A 19,483-nucleotide genomic window follows, 5' to 3' on the forward strand; every position below is an offset into this window, starting at 1 on the left:
AGAGACCAGTGAATAAAATAAGACGTGATCTTTTTAATACGCAGATGTAGCCTCAGATCTTTGTATCAGTATTTTCTAATCCAAAGATTTGACATGATATGATAGAAGAGAGCGTTTTTCAATGAGATTGCGGGTTTAGCATGGAGATTTCGTTTCCTGAAGTCTCTACTGCTTTAGGAAGTAGTGAATATTAACCTCTTCATGGTTGCTAGTGATATTTTCCATCGGTGTAATTTTTCCGGGAAAGACCGCCGCGCCGTGGAGGGTCTTGTATTGACTAAAATGACTAATTTTCATTTCACTCACATCTTTCTCGGGTATTAATGAAAATATCTTTTAGCTTATTGTAATTACGCATTAGGTAGCATTATAGTAGCATGTGTAGGCGCTCGTTTTCTTGGGGTAATTCTTGGCTGGTCTTTACCGCCATTATTCGGTTTTATATAAATACATTTCTGACGCACTCTTGAGTCCGTGATCAGTAATTTCAGAAGTTAACTTTGGCTATTTTATGAACTTTTATAGATAGTGCTCCCATATGTTGAACATTAATCTCTCACTGTTTTAACTCTCCCGGACTCCCTGGGCTATGCAATCTATGTAACAAAAGTCAGGTTATTACGTCGATAATTTCTTTTTGGTAGGTTGATCATAAAAAGATCCAGGGAAAATGATTTCAATGGTAAGAAATAACTATCTTTGCAAATTATGATGGCTTAATTTAAAAAAATGGTAAAATCGTTATGAGTTGATCGATCTTGACACTTCTGTAAATAAAGTATCAATTTAAAAAAGCTAGATTATTGGGGTACAATGATTTGGGCACTTGTTAATGTGGGGCTTTATGTGAAATGGACTATCACCTGTATATTTTATCGCGCTTTCTCCAAGTTATGGGTACTTAGGAATTAAACGTACAAAATTGTGAGATTCAGATTTTCCTTCAAGGTCTTCAACGCGGGAATCCATTTGAAAGCAGCTTTAAGTAAGAAGATCGCTATTCGACTCGTCCGCAGCGATGAAACTAAAGAGAAAGGGAGGGAAAATATTCCTGACTTCATCCTTTCCAATTAAAGCCGGCTTTTAGCAACGATAATGGGGTGTAAGGTGTGGATATACATAAAAATGACCGCCGACAAGGAAAAAATTAGAAATAAAAGGAAGGTTTAATATTTAACACTCCTTTTTCCTCGCGAAATGCTCTAATATCCCCTTACAAAGACGTCTACTGCCATTATAGCCCATTGGAAGATGATGTCCACAGTTTAAATGGAATTGTCGCACAAGACCGATTTTTGTCTACATTTTTTAAATATGTGCTGCATTTACTTAAACATTCTTACAACGAAACACTTCTCAGACTCGATCTTTGGGTAGCGTTTAGTTCTGTCTTTCTTTTAATGTCACATAAGCTTGTAACGAGGGCCCTTTTACGTTCTCTTTATTTTTTTAAATAGGGAAAAGTCACACGGGGTCATGTCTGGTGAATGCGGAGGCTGGGGTATCATTATAATATTGTTTTTGGCCAAAAATTCACAAAATCAATGGAGTGTGAGCCGAGCTCATAAAAACACGTCTAACATTCATGAATGCCACAGACAAAGTTAACGATGAATACAGCTGAATATGTTATCACAACTAAGGACCACGTATACCAACACAATTAAAAAAATGACAGTCGGACTCTCCTAACTAGCGAGAAATTTTAAAATTTAGTTCCCGTGTTTATCTGAACACATCTTGTATTTTTTCCGAATGAAATTTGGGCCTGAAGAGGAAAGGGAATCGAATCACGAAGCTAGTTTTTATGCAAATGAATGTAACCAGATAATAGGAGAGACAGGTAAGAATTTGTGTGATTGCACTGAAATTATGCAAGGATCAAGTTTGCACCCTTGGTCTTGGTCCATCTGATTACACTTTTAAGGGATTAAAAATGAAACGAAACGAAAATATAAATCCGAAATTGATCAGTATGGTGATTTAGTCGTTGTCAATAATTGAAATAACATTGAAATAATAACATTGAAAATGTGTTTGTGAAAAATTAAAAATACTAAAAACACAATTACTTGTAAATGTTCCTCGATCTCTCAACAATGGAATACCAATCTTGAGTCTTTTCCGTGGGGCGAAACACAAGGAGGCAAAACTTGTTGGGTTTACCGTCTTTTAAAAGAAAGTTCACCGTCGTTTTATTTTCCAGACTTGACCTTGCTCCGCTTGCGATTCTATATTTGATCCAAATGAGGTTTGAATTTGATGTGAGCTAACGACGCGTGCGTCCACGGCATGGCGGAAAGATTGCTCCGAAACTGCCGTTTTGCCGTGCCGTGAGTTTTCCTCATAGCGCCGGATTTTTTTTTTGCGGGCAATCCCTTCGCCAGCGCCTTTCCGTCGGCAATACGCCTTCTATTCCTTGTTTTTGTCGAGCCTTTTGGTGTTTTGTCATGACTCGTGAGAATTTTTTGCCATCCCACACACATTGATGGTAAAACAAACGACATTTTCCATTCTGCAAAGTACTCTGAACGCAGTCGTAAAAATAGACTCCTACAATGCAGGCCATCCGTGCTTTGTGTTCCCATTTTTATTTTCGGAATGTGAGTTTACCCTCCACGGCTGGTGGCTGTTTTTCGTGGAAAAAAACTCGCGTGCTTTTTCGGAGATCATTAGTGGAGTTTGACTTCCTTTCTCACCTTCACCTTTTACCTAGTTTCACATCTGCTGACATTTTCTGCTGGCATCTGAAGATCAGAATTTGAAATTATGTCAGTTCAGTTTTCGAGATGATATTTAATATATGAGAATTCGATTCTCTTGGATACTGTCGTACAAGCAGTACCATTGGTCGTGCGAAACTAATGTCATGGATTAGTACGTTCTCCCTGAAAAAAATGTTGGATTACCCCGAATGGAAGATCGATACTAAGTTCGTATTATCGATTACCTATAGTGTACTCTTATCTGTTTTCTTTCTTTCTAATTAGTGGGTAATTCAGTCATATTTATTTAATAGCTATCTCATTATCATATTATTTAATAGCTATCTCATTCTTAAGCCTTTTAATCCCCGCAATAATAATAATTACTGTCTGTAATGTATGTTTTTCATTGGCAGTGAAATTTTCTCGGGTAACACACCGGATAAAGTCCTCCATATCCTGATATTGAGGACGCTATCCGGTGTGAAAACCGAGGAATATTCACTGCCTTTGTTCGCTGGTAAATAACTAGAAATTGCATAATATGTATTACTCTCTTTGCAGGTCAGTCATCTTGAACTATACGAGCTTGAACTCTTGAAGCCGATTCCGAATCAAGTTCCTGCTCTGATTTAGTTACTGTTACAAGTGAGTTTTTTCATTTCATTCAGAATATATGTTTCATTATAAAATGAATATCCATTGAACTAACAAATTTCTTCTTGGTGATTGTGAATCAATTATTGAAGAGCATATTTTCAAAATAACGGTGACGGATATTCATATAATTATTTTGCAAATTTTTTATTACTCATTGCAGCTTATTATTTTTTCTGATGTTTTATGTACACACCTAGGGGTTATCCTTGTCTTCCTTCAAAATTCGAAACTTCCTTTAAATTATTGATCTTGACGTTGAATTTTTCTGTCGCTTGGAGCTGAGATTGCGCAACATGGGTAGTAGCGGACCTACGACAATATATATAAAATTTTCTTGCTATTTACTTTTCATGAACTCAAATCCGAGCTGTCACTGTAATTATTAATATTATTCACGATTTGGTGGTTTTATAGTATTTTCCTCTTAAACTGAACGTACTTTCTGTCCAATACTCAAGTTTTTACTCCATAATTTTCCTAGATATGCAGTATAAATATATCTCTATAAGAATGGTCGATTTATATTTCCGATTGCATTTCTTAGTGCAAGCCATCCATGAGGTATATTGAAAATTTATTTTTGAATCAGAGCAATGCAGAATGTTTGGATAGCTGCGTTATGCATTTTGTAATTCCTGCATCGATATACATATACCGACAATTATGAGGAATAATTTCAAGCATAATGATCGTTTGTAATTAATTAGCAATTAATCATTCTTATATTTATTACTTGCATTCACACCCAGTCAAATTATAGGCATATCATATGAGTTTAGAAGGGCCTTGTAGTATAATTTCGTTAATAAATGCTTATTCTATTAAATTATATACTATCATGGAATCAGTCATGCTCAAAACTGCTTCTTATGCCTGAAGAACTATTTCCTTCAAATCTGACGTTTTATTTACCTTTGAGGGAATAATCATACAGAAATTTTCTTCCAGTGTGAATTATATTTGGTAAAAATTGTTATCCATAGTGTATTTTCATCCATATTTAAATCAAATATCAATTTTGAGTTGTAAATACGGGGGTGATTTTCCACTATTTGCATTTTAAATTCGTTGCTGCCGTGTAATATTCTCGAAATACTACTCTTTATTTATGCCTCAAAATATATCCTGAATGCTCTCACCCATTAATACGTGCTAGCTGTAATTTTCACTGAGTTTATATCAATAAGGGATGCCTGAAATTAATATTTACCTCGCAAATGGTGTTAGCTCTGTTGCGGAGTGATTGGTAGCAAATTTATAGCCTCAGGCAGTCCATGGTACCAGCCAATCCCAGCCATGTTTTAGACGCGTTAAATTACCTATTTGATGAGGTTTTCTGTATAAGGAAGTTATTTTTAAGTTCTCAGATTTCCACTTTTTTGGCGAGGAAAAAAGCGCTAATAATAGTTTATAAATAGGATATAAATATGCCTGTTCATGATTGCTGCTGTGAGCTCAGCACCACTCCGTAAATACCTGCAGCAGTTTTCTGTTCATTATTTATTTTTCCCGGTGGGTACCTAATTATTTACTTTTTATTAACTTCATCAGCTAAGTTATACAAGAGGTTTGGTTGCGTCTCTCTATTGTAATATTTTAAATCCATATTTTATACTATATTTTATGGGGGCTATCCTACATTTTCAGCATTTATTACTCAATCTTTTTACCATTTAATTGTGGAGCAGGATTAAATCAATCGACAAGGTTTGCAGAGGGATACTAAAGTAGGTACAATGATTCATTTTTGTCAGCTATTGCCGTCTAATTATGTCTCCGGAGGTATTCGAACCAACGGCTAACACAATCTCAACCTCTTGGTGTCACTCATCTCTTTCTTACGCTGTGTAGTTCATCTTGGATGATAGGAAGATAATTCCGTGGTATGCTGACGCTGGCGTCACGGAATTGACTTCCTCAGAAAGTTGTCTTTCTCATCACTGAGCTGAAATCCATTTGTTTAATTTTTCTACTAGAAATGACCCATATTTTCAAATTAAACTTAACTCAGTGAAAAATAATAATGAAAATTCCCCTCATTTACTCATCCTCCCGCATGGAGCTTGAGGTTCACTCTGCGACGATGTATACTCCGTCAAAGGAACGTCTCCGGTTTTGCGTCTTTTCTGTGGTCACAGGACCTCTCTAACCCGATGGAATGGATGGAGTTCGAAAATTAATACCGATGATTGGTTCCTATGATTACTATGAAAACTTTATCCACTGCCCAATTAATAAATGAAAAGCTGTAATGTGAAATATAATAACTAATTTTTGGAATTTTTCCTTTATATTGTAGACACGCTGGCGATAAAAATGGACCTGTGCGTTCCATTACATCCATTTTTATTCATACGCGTAATAATACTGTATCAAACCAAGAGGAACACATTTTGCAGCTATTTCGGGATATTTTTCTTTTTTGACTAAATATGCATGAAATGATGCGTAAAATATATAATAATAATGCATACATATAATGTTTAAAATAAACAAAAGGAAAACATTTTAGCCTGCAGCCATTATACAGTATAGGCAGAGTCCATAGTTTGGTGAAAGACTCGGTGTGTGTTGTTCGTGAAGTTTCACATGATTTTTCTCTCGGTACATTATTCAATGTTGGTCAAACAACCGTTGATTCTTGACGAGAAACTTTTACCATTTTTTTTAATTAATAAAAGCATATTACTTTCAGTGAAAAATGTGAATAAGTGTGTCTCGGTGGTAACCTCAAACCACTCGGGAAGTTACCCCAGAAATCCTTATCGAGCATTAAGAAAAACATGTAAGGAGAGTGTTTGTGAAAATGTAATAATGAAAAAAAAACTGGCTTGTTTTAGGGTTTAGGGAATAATTGAAAAAGTGAGGATCCTGAGAAAAGTTTTCCTCTGCATGATAGCTTATTCATTCCCAGCAGAGGCTCGAAAATTAACGGATGCAAGCCAAAAGGGACGGAAACTTTGATGGTACTAGTAGGCACATGACTGGTGAAAATAATTGTCTATCCTCGACGGCAAGACTGACCTCAGCAATTGGTCGCCTCTTCGAATAACCCAGTAACGAGAAGCACGTATGAAATTTTGGGTGACGGGACTATGGGATACGACGCTCAAAATCGGGCAGGTCTGAATGCAGCCATGGGCATGAAATTAGTGAAGGGAATCTGGCGTTGGCGAGGATGTGTATGCATGAGCGAATATGCAAATGCGGTGAGAGGGAGCCGCACGGATATATGGAGACGATTGACGCAAGGAGTGGGATGACCATCCTCGAGGATAAATCCTGATTCCGTTTTCTTGAGATTTTCGTCGTGTAATCTTTATCGTTTTATATGATAGGAATAACTTTGTTTTCCGAACACATTTAAAAGACGACAAAAATTTTTTTGACTGAAATTCCTGACTTATGGTTTTCTCTCCCTAAATCATGTCAGAAATATTAAAACGTTTATCTTTTTGCAAGTTATTACCATTTTCTGCTCAATTTTGTCCCTTCAAGTTCTTCAATGTCTGTACAAACAAATTTTTTGCTAGTTAGAATCTTGATTGTACTTATTATTTATTTTTTGCTCCCAAAGGCAACCTCTATGGGCATATTAAATCAATGCTTTGCAGTGGACGGTTAAAAATCGCGTGCCCTGGATATTAAAATCACCACCACAAGACTAATGGCGGGAATCGAACCTGCGACCCTCAGGCGATGACTTCATACTGTCCTTATTTTGTGAGCCTAATTTATTTTTCTCGGCTAAAAGTGTTAGGCAATAAGTAGTCTATTGTAAGACATGGGCTTTCGTCTCAGGGTATAACAGTAAATTGTCTCGTTCCTTCTCCGGTCAGTATGGTGGTGGTATTAAGTCCTCGCCGGCCAAACCGAAGGGCGTAGGTTCCAGTCCAATCTGGGTACGTCGCCCATATCTATGGCATGGGTGTTTGTAATTGTCCAATGTTGTTAATCGTGAGATAACCCCATTGTTAAGGCCTTAAATTCGCTGTTTTCGGGGCGGCGGAGACATATATGAAATATAAATAAGTAAAGGTTTCTTTCACTCTTTCATCCCACACCGCTCTCCTTGGCCGAGGTGAAAGCGTAAAATACATCGCACTCCGTGGTATTTCTCTTTCCGTCTCATATATACCGACTCCGTCCCTAGAGAACGGCGGGCCGGTAAGGGATATGCAAAGGAGAACGGAATGTCAGCCGCACTGATGATGCCTCCGCTCTCTCCCTCCGCTCAAGGCCTTTCTTCGTCTTCGTGCATCGAAAATTCCTCCTAAAACATCTTTGATCCTTCTTACTATCCCAAAGTTCCTCATATTTTGTGGCTTTGGGAGATAATCCTACGCCCAACTTGATCTCAATATTGATTCGTGATTGAGAAATGCTTTAATTCCAGTAAGCCGCTAGCTCATGGTATGCGGCTTACCCACGTGAAATGCTGATTGATAATATTTTCTGCGCGGAATCTAGTGTTTCAAATATCAGTATTATCAATGAGTACTCATGTTCAATTTTTGTGCAAATTCATGCATAAATGTTGCGAAGTAATGAAATGGACATGATCCCTGAAAGTACATACTCAGTTCCGGCAGAATTAAATCAGTTGGAAAGTGAGTTACTAAGTAGATTAGCTTATTTGGACGGAAGTTTAAATGTTGAAAATTAGTTGAATAAAATGTTTTCAATAAAAACAATAAATTCAAAAATTCCAAACTTTGAAATCGAACCTGATTAATGCTGATATTTGTTATTTTTTAGTCCAAGTGCAGTATTCATGGCATAAAAGATATATTTTAAAATGTCTTTACCGCATATCAATTATCCCTTGTACATGAAAGGTTAATGATATAAATGAGAGATTCAAGCGCTGGGTATGGCCTGACGGGTCAACTTAGGTATCGATATTTTTCTGTTCCGCCCGAGTAAGACCTGTCCACATAAAAAATGTTGGCTTTTGCAGCGCACCATTTTGCACTAACCTGACTCCAATGCTTTCGAAAGGCGCCTTTTTTAATGACGAGCTCCGCCTCTAAAAATATTTCCTGAAGTGCTTAATGAAAGTGATTGTTGCTGCCAGTACTTTTTGGAACTTCATTACAACAGAAAAGTAATGAAACTTTGCAAATTTCACTCATTGTTGAGGAATAAAACTTTCCAAAGTCCTCAAAGAAGTAAGTGAAATTTGAATATTTTCATTACTTTTCTGTTGTCTTGGTGTTAATTAAGCTTGAAGTTAGTTTAATCTATATTCTACAAAGTCCCCTAACGACCACACACTCATTCATTCATTCATTCACTCACTCATACAAATGTTTGGGGTGAACGAGACGAGATACGGCAAAAAGTCTAACGAAGACCCCCTCTAAAATTGCCTGAAACCCCAGGAAAAATTATGAAAACACTAAATTTACAATTATTTATCTGTCTATTCATATAAAATTGAGTATGGGGATTAGTTTAAAATTGGCCACCAAATTCCAATGGCGGCGCGGCAGTCATACAAACGAACAATCATAGCAACATATTTGTTTATGCAAACAAGAGGAGCTAAATTGGGAAAGACGATAAAGGAATTAAAACGAAAAACTGATAAATATAAGGAAGGAAATCAAGAAAGTAATATTTGAAGTGTCTATTTCTTTGCGTCTTCTTTTCGCAAGAACAAACATCTGTTTAAATCAAAGCGCATTCAAATGAAAAGCGGAGAAATATAAGATAGGAAATTAGTTGTTGTTTTTTGGTATATTACATCGAAAGTGTGGTGGTTATTAATTTCAAAGTTAGCAAGTGCACTAAATGCCAACATCTGTTTAAATCAAAGCGCATTCAAATGAAAGCGGAGAAATATAAGGTAGGAAATTAGTTGCAAGTATTCCAGTTCACATGGATCGTGATTTGAGGTCAGAGAACAGATTCTCTTTTTTACTCTTTTTCTTCATGGGCCCCACAGGATATCTCAACCGTCCACGTGGAGTTAATAATTCCACAACTCTTGTTTCCCGCGCTAATGAGTCCCCCACACCTTGGCGAAACTAATCACCTTGGCAAAATCCTCAACTTCGCTCGTTTACTCTTCATCGACGGACGAGATAACGCATCCCATGCGCGGAATCTCAAGCGAATAGGAAAAAAAAATACTTTCAACGAGCGTATATTTCGTCTCGCCGCGCGTTATCTTTACCATTTAATGGCGTTCCTGTCTAGACATCCGAATGAAATTCAGTTCGGAAAGGGGAATATAATGAAGATATCAGCGTGATCAGTGACTGGGAGACGTCTTCTCTTTAAAAGACGCGTCACCCCTACTCGGCCGATTTTGTTATTTTCCGTTACGTATTCCTTATTTAACACCTACGTTTTCATTTTTAAATACTCAGGCCTTATATAATTGACCTTGGTCAACTCATACCTATTACTAAAAATCCAAACATTTTACCTCCTAGAGAATAGTAGAAAAATATTTTCGGTGTAAGGCAGAGGAAAGTGTCGACATATGTTATGACTCAAAGCTTTTTGGCGATCCTCCACGTTGCGTTGTCCATATGTGACGACATTTTCTCAATTCATCCTGCTGGAGTCTTCAGGTCAGAAGGTCAGGTCATCTTCTGACATGAACACGCCAGCAAGATGGCTGGAGAAACTCGTCATCTATGTACAACATAACGCGGAGGAACGCCCAAAAGCCTTGTCTAATATGAAGAAACGTCGCAAAAACCTTAGATCTAAGTTGACAAATGTTGTTTACTCCGTACACTTTGAAATTCCTAAATAGTGTCGTAGTTTCAAGTTAGTTAATAAGGGATGGAGAGCTGTCGATGGTCTCGGTGTTTCGGGGTATTGTGTATCTATAGATCACCCATTTTGAAATTTTTAGGATATCTACAGCTGGCCCTTGAAAATAATCTTCCCTATCTTAAACATGAAAATTTTACCCGAACGTAGTATGAGGCAAAATTTTCAAATTGAGATACTGGTGATTGTTGGAAAGAGTCAACTCCATGTATTCTGAATTTTCCAAATTATCGGTTAGGTTTAATTATACTATTTTCTTGGACATCAAACCGATCAAGCAAGAAAAATATGTCCTATGAAACTAACCTCTCTGTTAATATATTTAATGTGTAAAAACTACGGTCAAATAAACATAAAATTCAGGTTTCTTCCAGATGTATGTTGAAATATTTAAATTTCGGACAACAATAATTTGTTGATTATTATTTAATCTTCGTTGAATGATAGAAAATATGTTGGCCGCTTTCTTAGCTTTTAAAGACCTGAATATGATAGACATTGTAATTTCAGTGGTCGTAGACAAAAATATCGTTAAATCTATTAGGTTTTTCACATTTTTCTACCATGGCACAAATTTATAAATATATTTATCATACTTCATTAAGTTTCGTAAATAGCCACTTGTTATTTTATTTACGAAGAATTACTAATTTTACGTGCACTAGAAATTTTTTGTAAGATTGTAAATTCATTTGCGATGCAGGCGCTAGTATACCTAAGTTTAAATTTGTTTTTTTAGTTGATGGAGCTAATGTTTGCCCCCGGTAACAGGATGAGCGCACGAGTGTTATCGACATGCAAGCATAAAAAGGTAAAAACTACGTACACATTGAGAAAAATAAGAATTGGGAGAAATCTTTAATATTTCAACGTAATATAGCAACGTACTCCGACCTATTTTAGGAGAAGTTACACCCAAGTTGGGCAACATCATTTTGCCGTGTTGTCCCGATAAGCGTTTTATTGGCCCCAATTGAGATAAACTACCTTGATTCCAATGCCCGATACACCAGGTTGTAAAATGTACCGTATCAACTGTTTCAACGTTGTGATTGTGAACGGAAACATTTAGAGTGCATTAATTATAGGTGAAGGAAAGCAGTCGAGGTAAACCGATAACGTGGCTGCTTGATCGGTTTAAACTCAAATCTCTTGCAGAAGCACGAACGGCTTTCATCAGTCATCCTTCGGCTACTATATCTAATGTTATCGCAGATAATTGATTATGATACTTATATATATTCTCGGGGCTGTAGACGTTTAAAGAGATCGGGGAAGAGGGATTTTGGTCAAAAATACCATGAATCCTGACTTCCAAAGAGGCTATAGTTGATGGGAGTCGATAGTATATAGATCACTCGCTGTCTTGAAGCCGTCCAGGGATCAGTTCATCGAATATCCATTTCCATTTTAATCTTTAACTTCTTGTTTAATATTTCGGCACTTAAAGTCGCCCTCAACCTAATGTCCCATTCGTAAAACTTTTCTTAAAAAATGCTGTATTGAAATCATTCAAAAGAGATGCGTTTGCCATTAATTTCTACCGCGGTGAAAGGAGTCCGTTGCCTCAGGTTCAATCTTTAAATTATATATAGCTGTCACTCATTAGCTCAGTGTTATAAGGTATTAGAAATTCATCGTATTTAAATAAAAAAAATTCGTACGTGTCTAATATATTTTTAACAGAAAATCACTCCTACGGATACAATTACTTTTTCATCTCCTTAGCTACCTGCTTATTCAATTAAAAAAACTGAAATTAGCTTATAATTAGAGATTAAATGGAACTTGAAATTCTTCAATGAAGAAGCTTACACTTCATACTTAAAGTGGGATGTGGTTTAAACTTACATAAGTACAATTTTGTGTAAAGTTTATATTACATATTGTAATCTATTCTCGTTTACGAACCTATTCTATGCCCTCCTATGCCTCTCTTCTGTGCATTTAATGTCTGCTTACTGTAGAGCGTCAATATGTATTAATTCTTCGTAATAATGAGACATAGCAATTTTACAATAACCGAATAGTTTTATTTACTTGCTATGAAAGTGAATTGCTATTTTTATTTGCATCGCAATACTACTACTGCTTGCTCTTGAGGCATCAAACGTTTCTGTGCGAAAATCTATACTTTTTTATTAGACGCGTTTTTTCGTCAGGCTATAACATCATACAATATAACCGGCTATGGATTTTGGGTAATTTAGAAATATTTCTATTGCCACTGATGTTATAAAGAGATCCTTTAGATACGCCTGCAGCTCGATAAAATGTTACTGTTAATCGAATGAAGTTTTTTTTAGTGTTTGCTTGGGAAATTTCATCGCCATAGATATTTGTGGCCAAATATTATTTATATTTTTTCAAAACTTATGAGATATATACAAAATGTGATCTGTATTTCCATATTTACTATCCCATCGAGCAAAACTCATCGATGGGTCACAAGCCTTTAACCAAACTGTATCATCAAGCTTTATGTGTGTAAAAACGGTTTCAGACCGTCCCCAGAGTTCAGGGCACGTGCCCAATAAGCTAGCGTCCTCCCCCAAATCCGTCAATGTGGTGGGAGGCGTGGTAGTTGAAAAATGGGTGCGGCGAGAGGACGGCATTGTTGCGAATGACGGATTGCAATTGTTTGAGCGATCGCAGTGCGGAAAGGGAAAGTGCGAAAGGGAGGTATTGAGGCGAGGAGGGGTTAGGAGAAAGAATAATGACGTCATTTCAGGGAAACGAATCCCGGCGCTTTGAATTGAGGTTCGGCGCCAATCAGGGAGGGGGAATGTCCCAGTGATAAATGCGAGGGGAATGGGTTTTCGCATTGTACAGATGCAAAAAGGAAAACGCAAAGTTCAGTTTCAGTTCGCCTATTAGCCGAAATGATTTCGCGCCCGGAACATCCTACAGCCATCGGAGTGACGTATGATGTGGAAATAATAATTTGCAAGAAGGGTGAAATATTGTGCGTCCAGAAAGAAAAATGAATATTCAGCGTGTGCTTTAAGCATCGATTTGATTTATGGTTTTGTTTTAGACGAGCAAAATATTTATTCTTAAATATTACGAGGAGGATATGTCATGCATGATGAAAGAGTTTACATCAATTTCTCTCCGGTCACTCCCAAAGTTGGTCATCAATTAGCCGTATTATGTTACAGGGATTGGCGACATAAATTTTGTTTTATAAATCTAGTAATTGCACCGGTTCCCGTTGCAGGAAAATATTTTAGCACTCATATGTTGCCATATTCCCGATTATTTTTTAGGAGTAGCAATTATAAATTATCGCAGATAATCAACCTGCTCAAGTTAAATGTTCCGCTATTAAATATATGCTAAGTACGTGATTTTATACAAGACATGCGTGAAACGTTGTATTTTTTACACTAATTGTCATTTTAGGATTCGTTCGTTTAGGTTACTTCCTGCATATGGCAGAATTATGTTGCTCTTTCAAATTTCCACATTTTTTAAATATTTGCTTGCCGGGAAATTTAGCGAAAATGACGTTATTAATGTCAAATAAAAGGCGTCTGATAATTTGACCCCAGATTCGTGCATGTAAGAATGGCATGCGCCTCCGTAAGGTAGCTGTGCTCTAAACCTTTTAATCAGCAAGTAGTAATTCTACGTGACATGTTTCGGAAAACGTAAGTTTTGACTTAACTGTTTTTTACTTTAATATTTGAAGCATAGATAAAAAAATACCCTTGTGAACAGTTTTATGCCTACTTTTTTTAATATGAGACTTAATTTGTAATCTAAGCTTTCCTACCGTCCATATACTATTTCCTGATGTGCTATCTTTTATTTCAGTTTATTCTGCTCTGTTCAAATCTTATCATACTATGATCAAATAATACATTTCGATTTCATCTATTTTTATGAAACATTTGGACCAGAGGAACAACAATGTAGCCATGTTGTGTATACTAGGTTTAGGTTTTTAAAATGCCGGCACACGCCATATTATCATGAAGTTAAAACATAATTAGGTGGATGAGAATGAAATGGCGTCCTCAATCTAGGATGAGTTGTATCCAGGTTGCCATAAGCGACGAATAAGTCTTTAGAAGTGTGGTGGTTATTATTTTATTCCGAGAGTAAGTAATTAGGAGCTGGGAGAAGGAGATTAAAGTTCGCGAAGCTTGCGGCTTTGATGGCGTGGATGACCTTAAATGAAACAGTGTGAATGTAACTGGAGAAGGATCGTCTCTCTAGAAGTCTGGAAGAAATTAACGAGTGGCAAAAGTGGGCTTTTGAGGTGAGAAAGGCGTTCGAAATTAAGTGATTAAGAGGGAGTTGGGAACTGAGGAAGCTAAAGCGAGAGGGGAGTTGGCTGTTGCTCGAGAAGAAATGCAGGGTATTTTTCTTATCCTATTCGTTGCGCGGAAGAAGACATTAAGGCTGACTCTTTAAAAAAGAAAAAAATATTGCACAAAAAATATTTCTATTCTCACTTTTTTGCCCCAAAGATATCCGCGAGGCAGCGGGAATAATGACTGTTAGGGAGGAAGTGGCGACGACATTTTTCTTAGGGCGTCGTTCTTTCTCATAATATCTCTTTCTTTTTTCATTTTTATTAGTGGAATACCTTGGGGAAACATTTTTTTATTTGAATTTGAGCGTATTATTACGTTTTAAGGTCCGCAAAGGAATTATACCTTATTGGAATGTTTTTTTCATATTTAAATTATGATTCTCTTGGATATTGATAGTTACATTGAAGCAATTGATGAAAAAACAGCTCTGAAACTTCAAACAACCATGGGGTGAACTCTTATGTAACCATTACTTTCGCTAAGTTGGAGCAATTTATGAATATAAAGCAGCTTTTAAACTTCAAAACAACCAAGGAGAGAACTCTTGAATAATTTTTGTCCATTATTTAAAATTATTACAATAATAAATGTAGTCACGGTATTTCAAGTAAGAGCCTAGTTTGTAAGATTACAGAAAATTATTATCAATTACCTGCTTTTTTCCCGAAGGTAACATGGGGGGCACAAAGATTAGAAAAATAGACGGAAAATTTCAATTTAAAAAATAATCTGAAGGAAATAAAATGTTAGAAATGATAGCTGGAGTAGCCTGTAAATAATGGCAAACAGGTTTTTTCTACTTGATATCAATGATAAATTTTATTTATACTACTTGGAGTCTATCTTTACGTACTCCTCTGCTTTAGAGTTTAGTTTTTGTTGAGATAGATTCTATTTCACATGAATCGCGTGTCATTCAGTGAATATTCGAGGGTGAGAGCTTGCGTGATAATCAAGCGTGCAGGGCATAATGGCACGGATTCCCTGATGGTATTCATTTTAACTCGGGTATACTTTATTTCGTTATCACTGATAATATTTTGTTATTCATTAGATTATTCCGATATTAACCTCAGCAAATAGGGTGCTATAAATATTTTTGAACTTAGAATAAAATTGGTCCTTTCGTGATCGCCTGTTGGTTATAATTAGAATAAATTTCTTTATGGAAGATGACCTTCTATAATGGCCATACTTAGAATGCTGGATCTGAGTTAAAATTTGCCTTCCGCTTACAGTTCAATTCGCGGTGATCATTCGCTATAGTATTCAGTGGGGTAGCGTGGTATCGAACTTAGGGAGTAGAGCGTTCGGCTGATGACCAAATAATTTATTCATCTCACATTCAAATCCTGGGGAAAACGTTTGAACCCCCAAAATAAAAATCCTGGAAGTGCCAAGTGGCCCATGGAAAGGAAATAGCCCCCCAATACCTGAAATTGTAAAATTCACTCAGTTGTGACTTTGGCCGAGGTTAACATCTACCCTAAACCGCTTAAACCAATCTTCGCGTTTAATCACAAAGTGATGAGGAAGATAGTGTATTACAATATATCATGATAATCTATGGTTCATGATCCATGATTATGAAGATAATCTAAGTCACTCAATCATAATCCACACACATATATAAGTTAAGTTATCCATTTCTCCCACCAAGTTCACATTCACGGTGCCAATAAGCACTCAAAGTGAAAGAATTCGTAATTTTGAGCAAGATTTTTTGGTTTAAAAGTGTAGTTTTTCACTTTTCACAGTTTCGCTTTGGGTAGCGTATGAGCGTTTTGTGGTGGTACCCGAAGTAATTAGAAAAACTAAATAGTGATAATCTCAAAAGCTGTATCACTTACAGGAATTAATCAAACGGACTTGAAACCTACTTCTGGTAACAAACCTTTCCATTCTTTATTTGTGTGTGCACACACATTCCGTACGAAGCTGTCTTTGCTTCTGGACCAACGTGCGGCTGAGTAGCAGAGGTACGAATGCCTTCCAGGTCCATTCCTGCTCATTGTTTTGTCAATCCGCGGTGATGCTAGCAGCCATTGATTAACTCACTACCACTTCCCACTCTTTTCCAGTGCTCTCGATGACCCTTGTCCTTTTCATGAACTCTTTCCGGCCGTTTAAAATCATCTCCATGGACTGTCGCGCATTCAATGTCGACCGTGCTTTGTCTACCCGCTCAGCTCCCAATCCTCACGTCTCCAATATCGATTTTTCTCTGACCATGAGCTGAATGCCTATCGCCTATCTGACTTCAGTCGACAATCTCGTCTATATTTACCCTTTTCAATAATGTCTATAGCTCTTAGGTGTGTTACTTTTATCTGTGTTTCTTCAATTTAATCGTGTGTTTTTTTTTAGTTTTTCATCCTTTAACTTTTTGATTGAGCTTCGCCGCTTCTCATTTTCGCCATCGCAAAGATTTTTTCAGGGTATACGATATTCTCTGGCTATGGACCGAATGTTAACTATTCAGAGCAATATTAAAAGCCTTGTATAAAACATGAACAACGAATGGTGATTTCCGCACTTTAATATATAATTCCACTACCGACCATGGTTTTTGACAACCTATATCATTTTCCTGCCCTGATCACTAATTACAAGGCGTGGCCTTGAAAACGACATGGATTGTCGAACCCATGGGTGGTCGTGGAGTTATTGTATTAAATTGCGGAAATTGCCGTTTGTTGTTTATATTTCATCATCGATATATCGCATTTTCACCATTTCAAGCCTGAAACAATTTCATACGTTGGAAATCCTTCGTACCCTTGACTAGACTTGCTATGGATTCGCCAATGCAACGTCGTGAATTCTTTACCAGCGTGAAAACTGATACGCCCGATTACACAAATCAGACTGGCTAAGAATGCTTTGAGGTTGTAGCCGCAGGCAATATCATATTCTGGACAAAATACGATTAGGGAACCATGGCTTACCGTCCCAAGGGGAACGGGTTGATGTGAGTGATGCGCTGGTTTCTCAGTCATCGGACTTTGGTCCCGATTATTAAATCCCGGTGTCGTTGGACATTTTCCGGGATTTCCGATCCCTGTTTTAGCCCACTATGGAGTTATGTTCAATTATAGCTCTCCGTCCGTCGGAGGGGACGTTGAGCGGAGGTCCCTTCGGCTCCTTTACTTAAAAATTAGGCAAATTTGGACCGCTGGTTTCTCTGCTCCTTTCCTTCCCAGCTTTCCCAAAGGTTCTAGCAGGTTAAGATGGTGAAAATTGCCCCCCGATATTTTGAGGAATAAAAAATATACACTTAAAGTGCATCCAAAATAATATGTTCACCCAAATTTTCAGGCCTCAACAATGGAAAATAACCCCATAAAAAATTGAAGCATGATTTTTATTTTTTTAACCATATCTCCAGCTTTAATTTTTATAAAATCATTTTCTTGGTTTTAAATTGTGTATACTATTATGATTTACCATCCTAATTTTTTTCAAAAATTTTGAACCGAAAACCAAACTTTTACATAAGTTTGAAATTTTCAAAATTAAATTAAAAATTTTAGAAAACAATAGACACGCCGAAAAAAATATATGTTGTTACCCCTATATAACAGTATAATCCTAATTTTTTTCGGATTTTTAAAATTGGTGGAACAGGGTCAAAAACACGAATAACTGCTTTCTGCCATTTGCGTCTATGTATTCCAGGAGGATATTTGATTTGATTGTCGAGAGCAACGATCGTTGATCAGTTTCTAATATTATTGATTAAAAATAAACCTGCTAGACCCTTTCGCAAATGAAACAAGCTGTGAGGCGCCTACAAAAATATATGCTACGGTATTTGTAGGAGTTAACCGTTAGCTAAGCTTATTTGCGCCATTGGAGAAGGGTATGTTAGGAAGGTTGGAGAGAAACCCCACGCCGGCATTAGCCTGCTTTAAACGAGAGGCGACAAAGGGATCACGACCTAACGACCCATCCGACGGACGGAGTGCTGCGCTTGATATTACCTCCGCATAACATTCAAGCAGGGATCGGGTAGTCTTTGAAAATTCTCTGCCACCGCCGGGATTTGAACCCGAGCCTACGGGGTGGCCTCCTATAATTTCCCGCCATTAACGCCCTAGTGGACGGGCAAAATACTGCGTGCCTAGATGGCCAAAGATTTAGAGGAGGATTGATTAAATTTTAAAATTATTTTCCCGACTTGAACCCTGGCCCCCTTCATTGTTAGACAGCCAACTATAGCAATCGTCGTCATCAGCCACTGTAACTTTATAACATTTCCCATGGAACTGGATGAGAAAATGTGCCTGGCACCCTCTCACTCTATCACCAATTGTGTTGTCCACCCAACAAAGTCCTGTCCAACTAGACAGAATCACGTCCACAATAATCATTCCCGCCAGATGAGCGCATTCCTTCTCTCTTTTGTCCGAAGTTTTCCATTTAGGCCAGGGTCAAACTGGGGTCAAGCGCTCAACCATTTTAACTTCCTTGTAGGGCCCTCTTTGTTATTCGGGCACCTTGGAACGGGCGCTGACTGAATAGCTTCTGAACGCCTCGGCAATGGCGGCCCTCGGGGATTATTTTTTTCTCTTTTATTTTTTTTACCCTAAGGCTTTTATTCTCGTGGCTTCCCAGCACCAAGAATGTCCCGCTCTTTGTTGGCATTAATCAAAGTTGAGGTCGGGGAACGAGGTGGATGAGTCTCAGTGGAAAGGGGTGTACTTTTCACCAATGGACTTCATCCTTAAAGACTGCACGGACTTCCTTTAAAAAATTCATATCTTGCTCCTAAACCCCTTTCCTGTCGCGAGGGTCTCGGGCCCAGCGTTTAATATTTAGCCTCAGATAGCGCTCAACTATTCCAGTTGTCTCTCTCTCTCTCACGGTAAAAGATTGTGCAGCAAATTTTAGATTGGCTCAAATGTCATTCATTATGCCGACCACTTAGCAGTCAATTTTGTTTGTATTGGACGATATATTCTCTCTCCGTGGGTCGTTTGTTAGATCCAATATTGCCCG

At 37.4% G+C, this 19,483-nt stretch overlaps 1 protein-coding gene across 1 annotated transcript in view; it reads left to right on the forward strand.

The window, feature by feature from the left end:
- Window positions 1-19,483, forward strand: part of LOC124155759 (insulin-like growth factor-binding protein complex acid labile subunit) — a 464,134-nt gene that overhangs the window by 385,198 nt on the left and 59,453 nt on the right. The window lies entirely within an intron of this gene.

This window comes from Ischnura elegans, chromosome 3 (genome assembly GCF_921293095.1).
Source record: "Ischnura elegans chromosome 3, ioIscEleg1.1, whole genome shotgun sequence".
Taxonomy (NCBI): domain Eukaryota; kingdom Metazoa; phylum Arthropoda; class Insecta; order Odonata; family Coenagrionidae; genus Ischnura; species Ischnura elegans.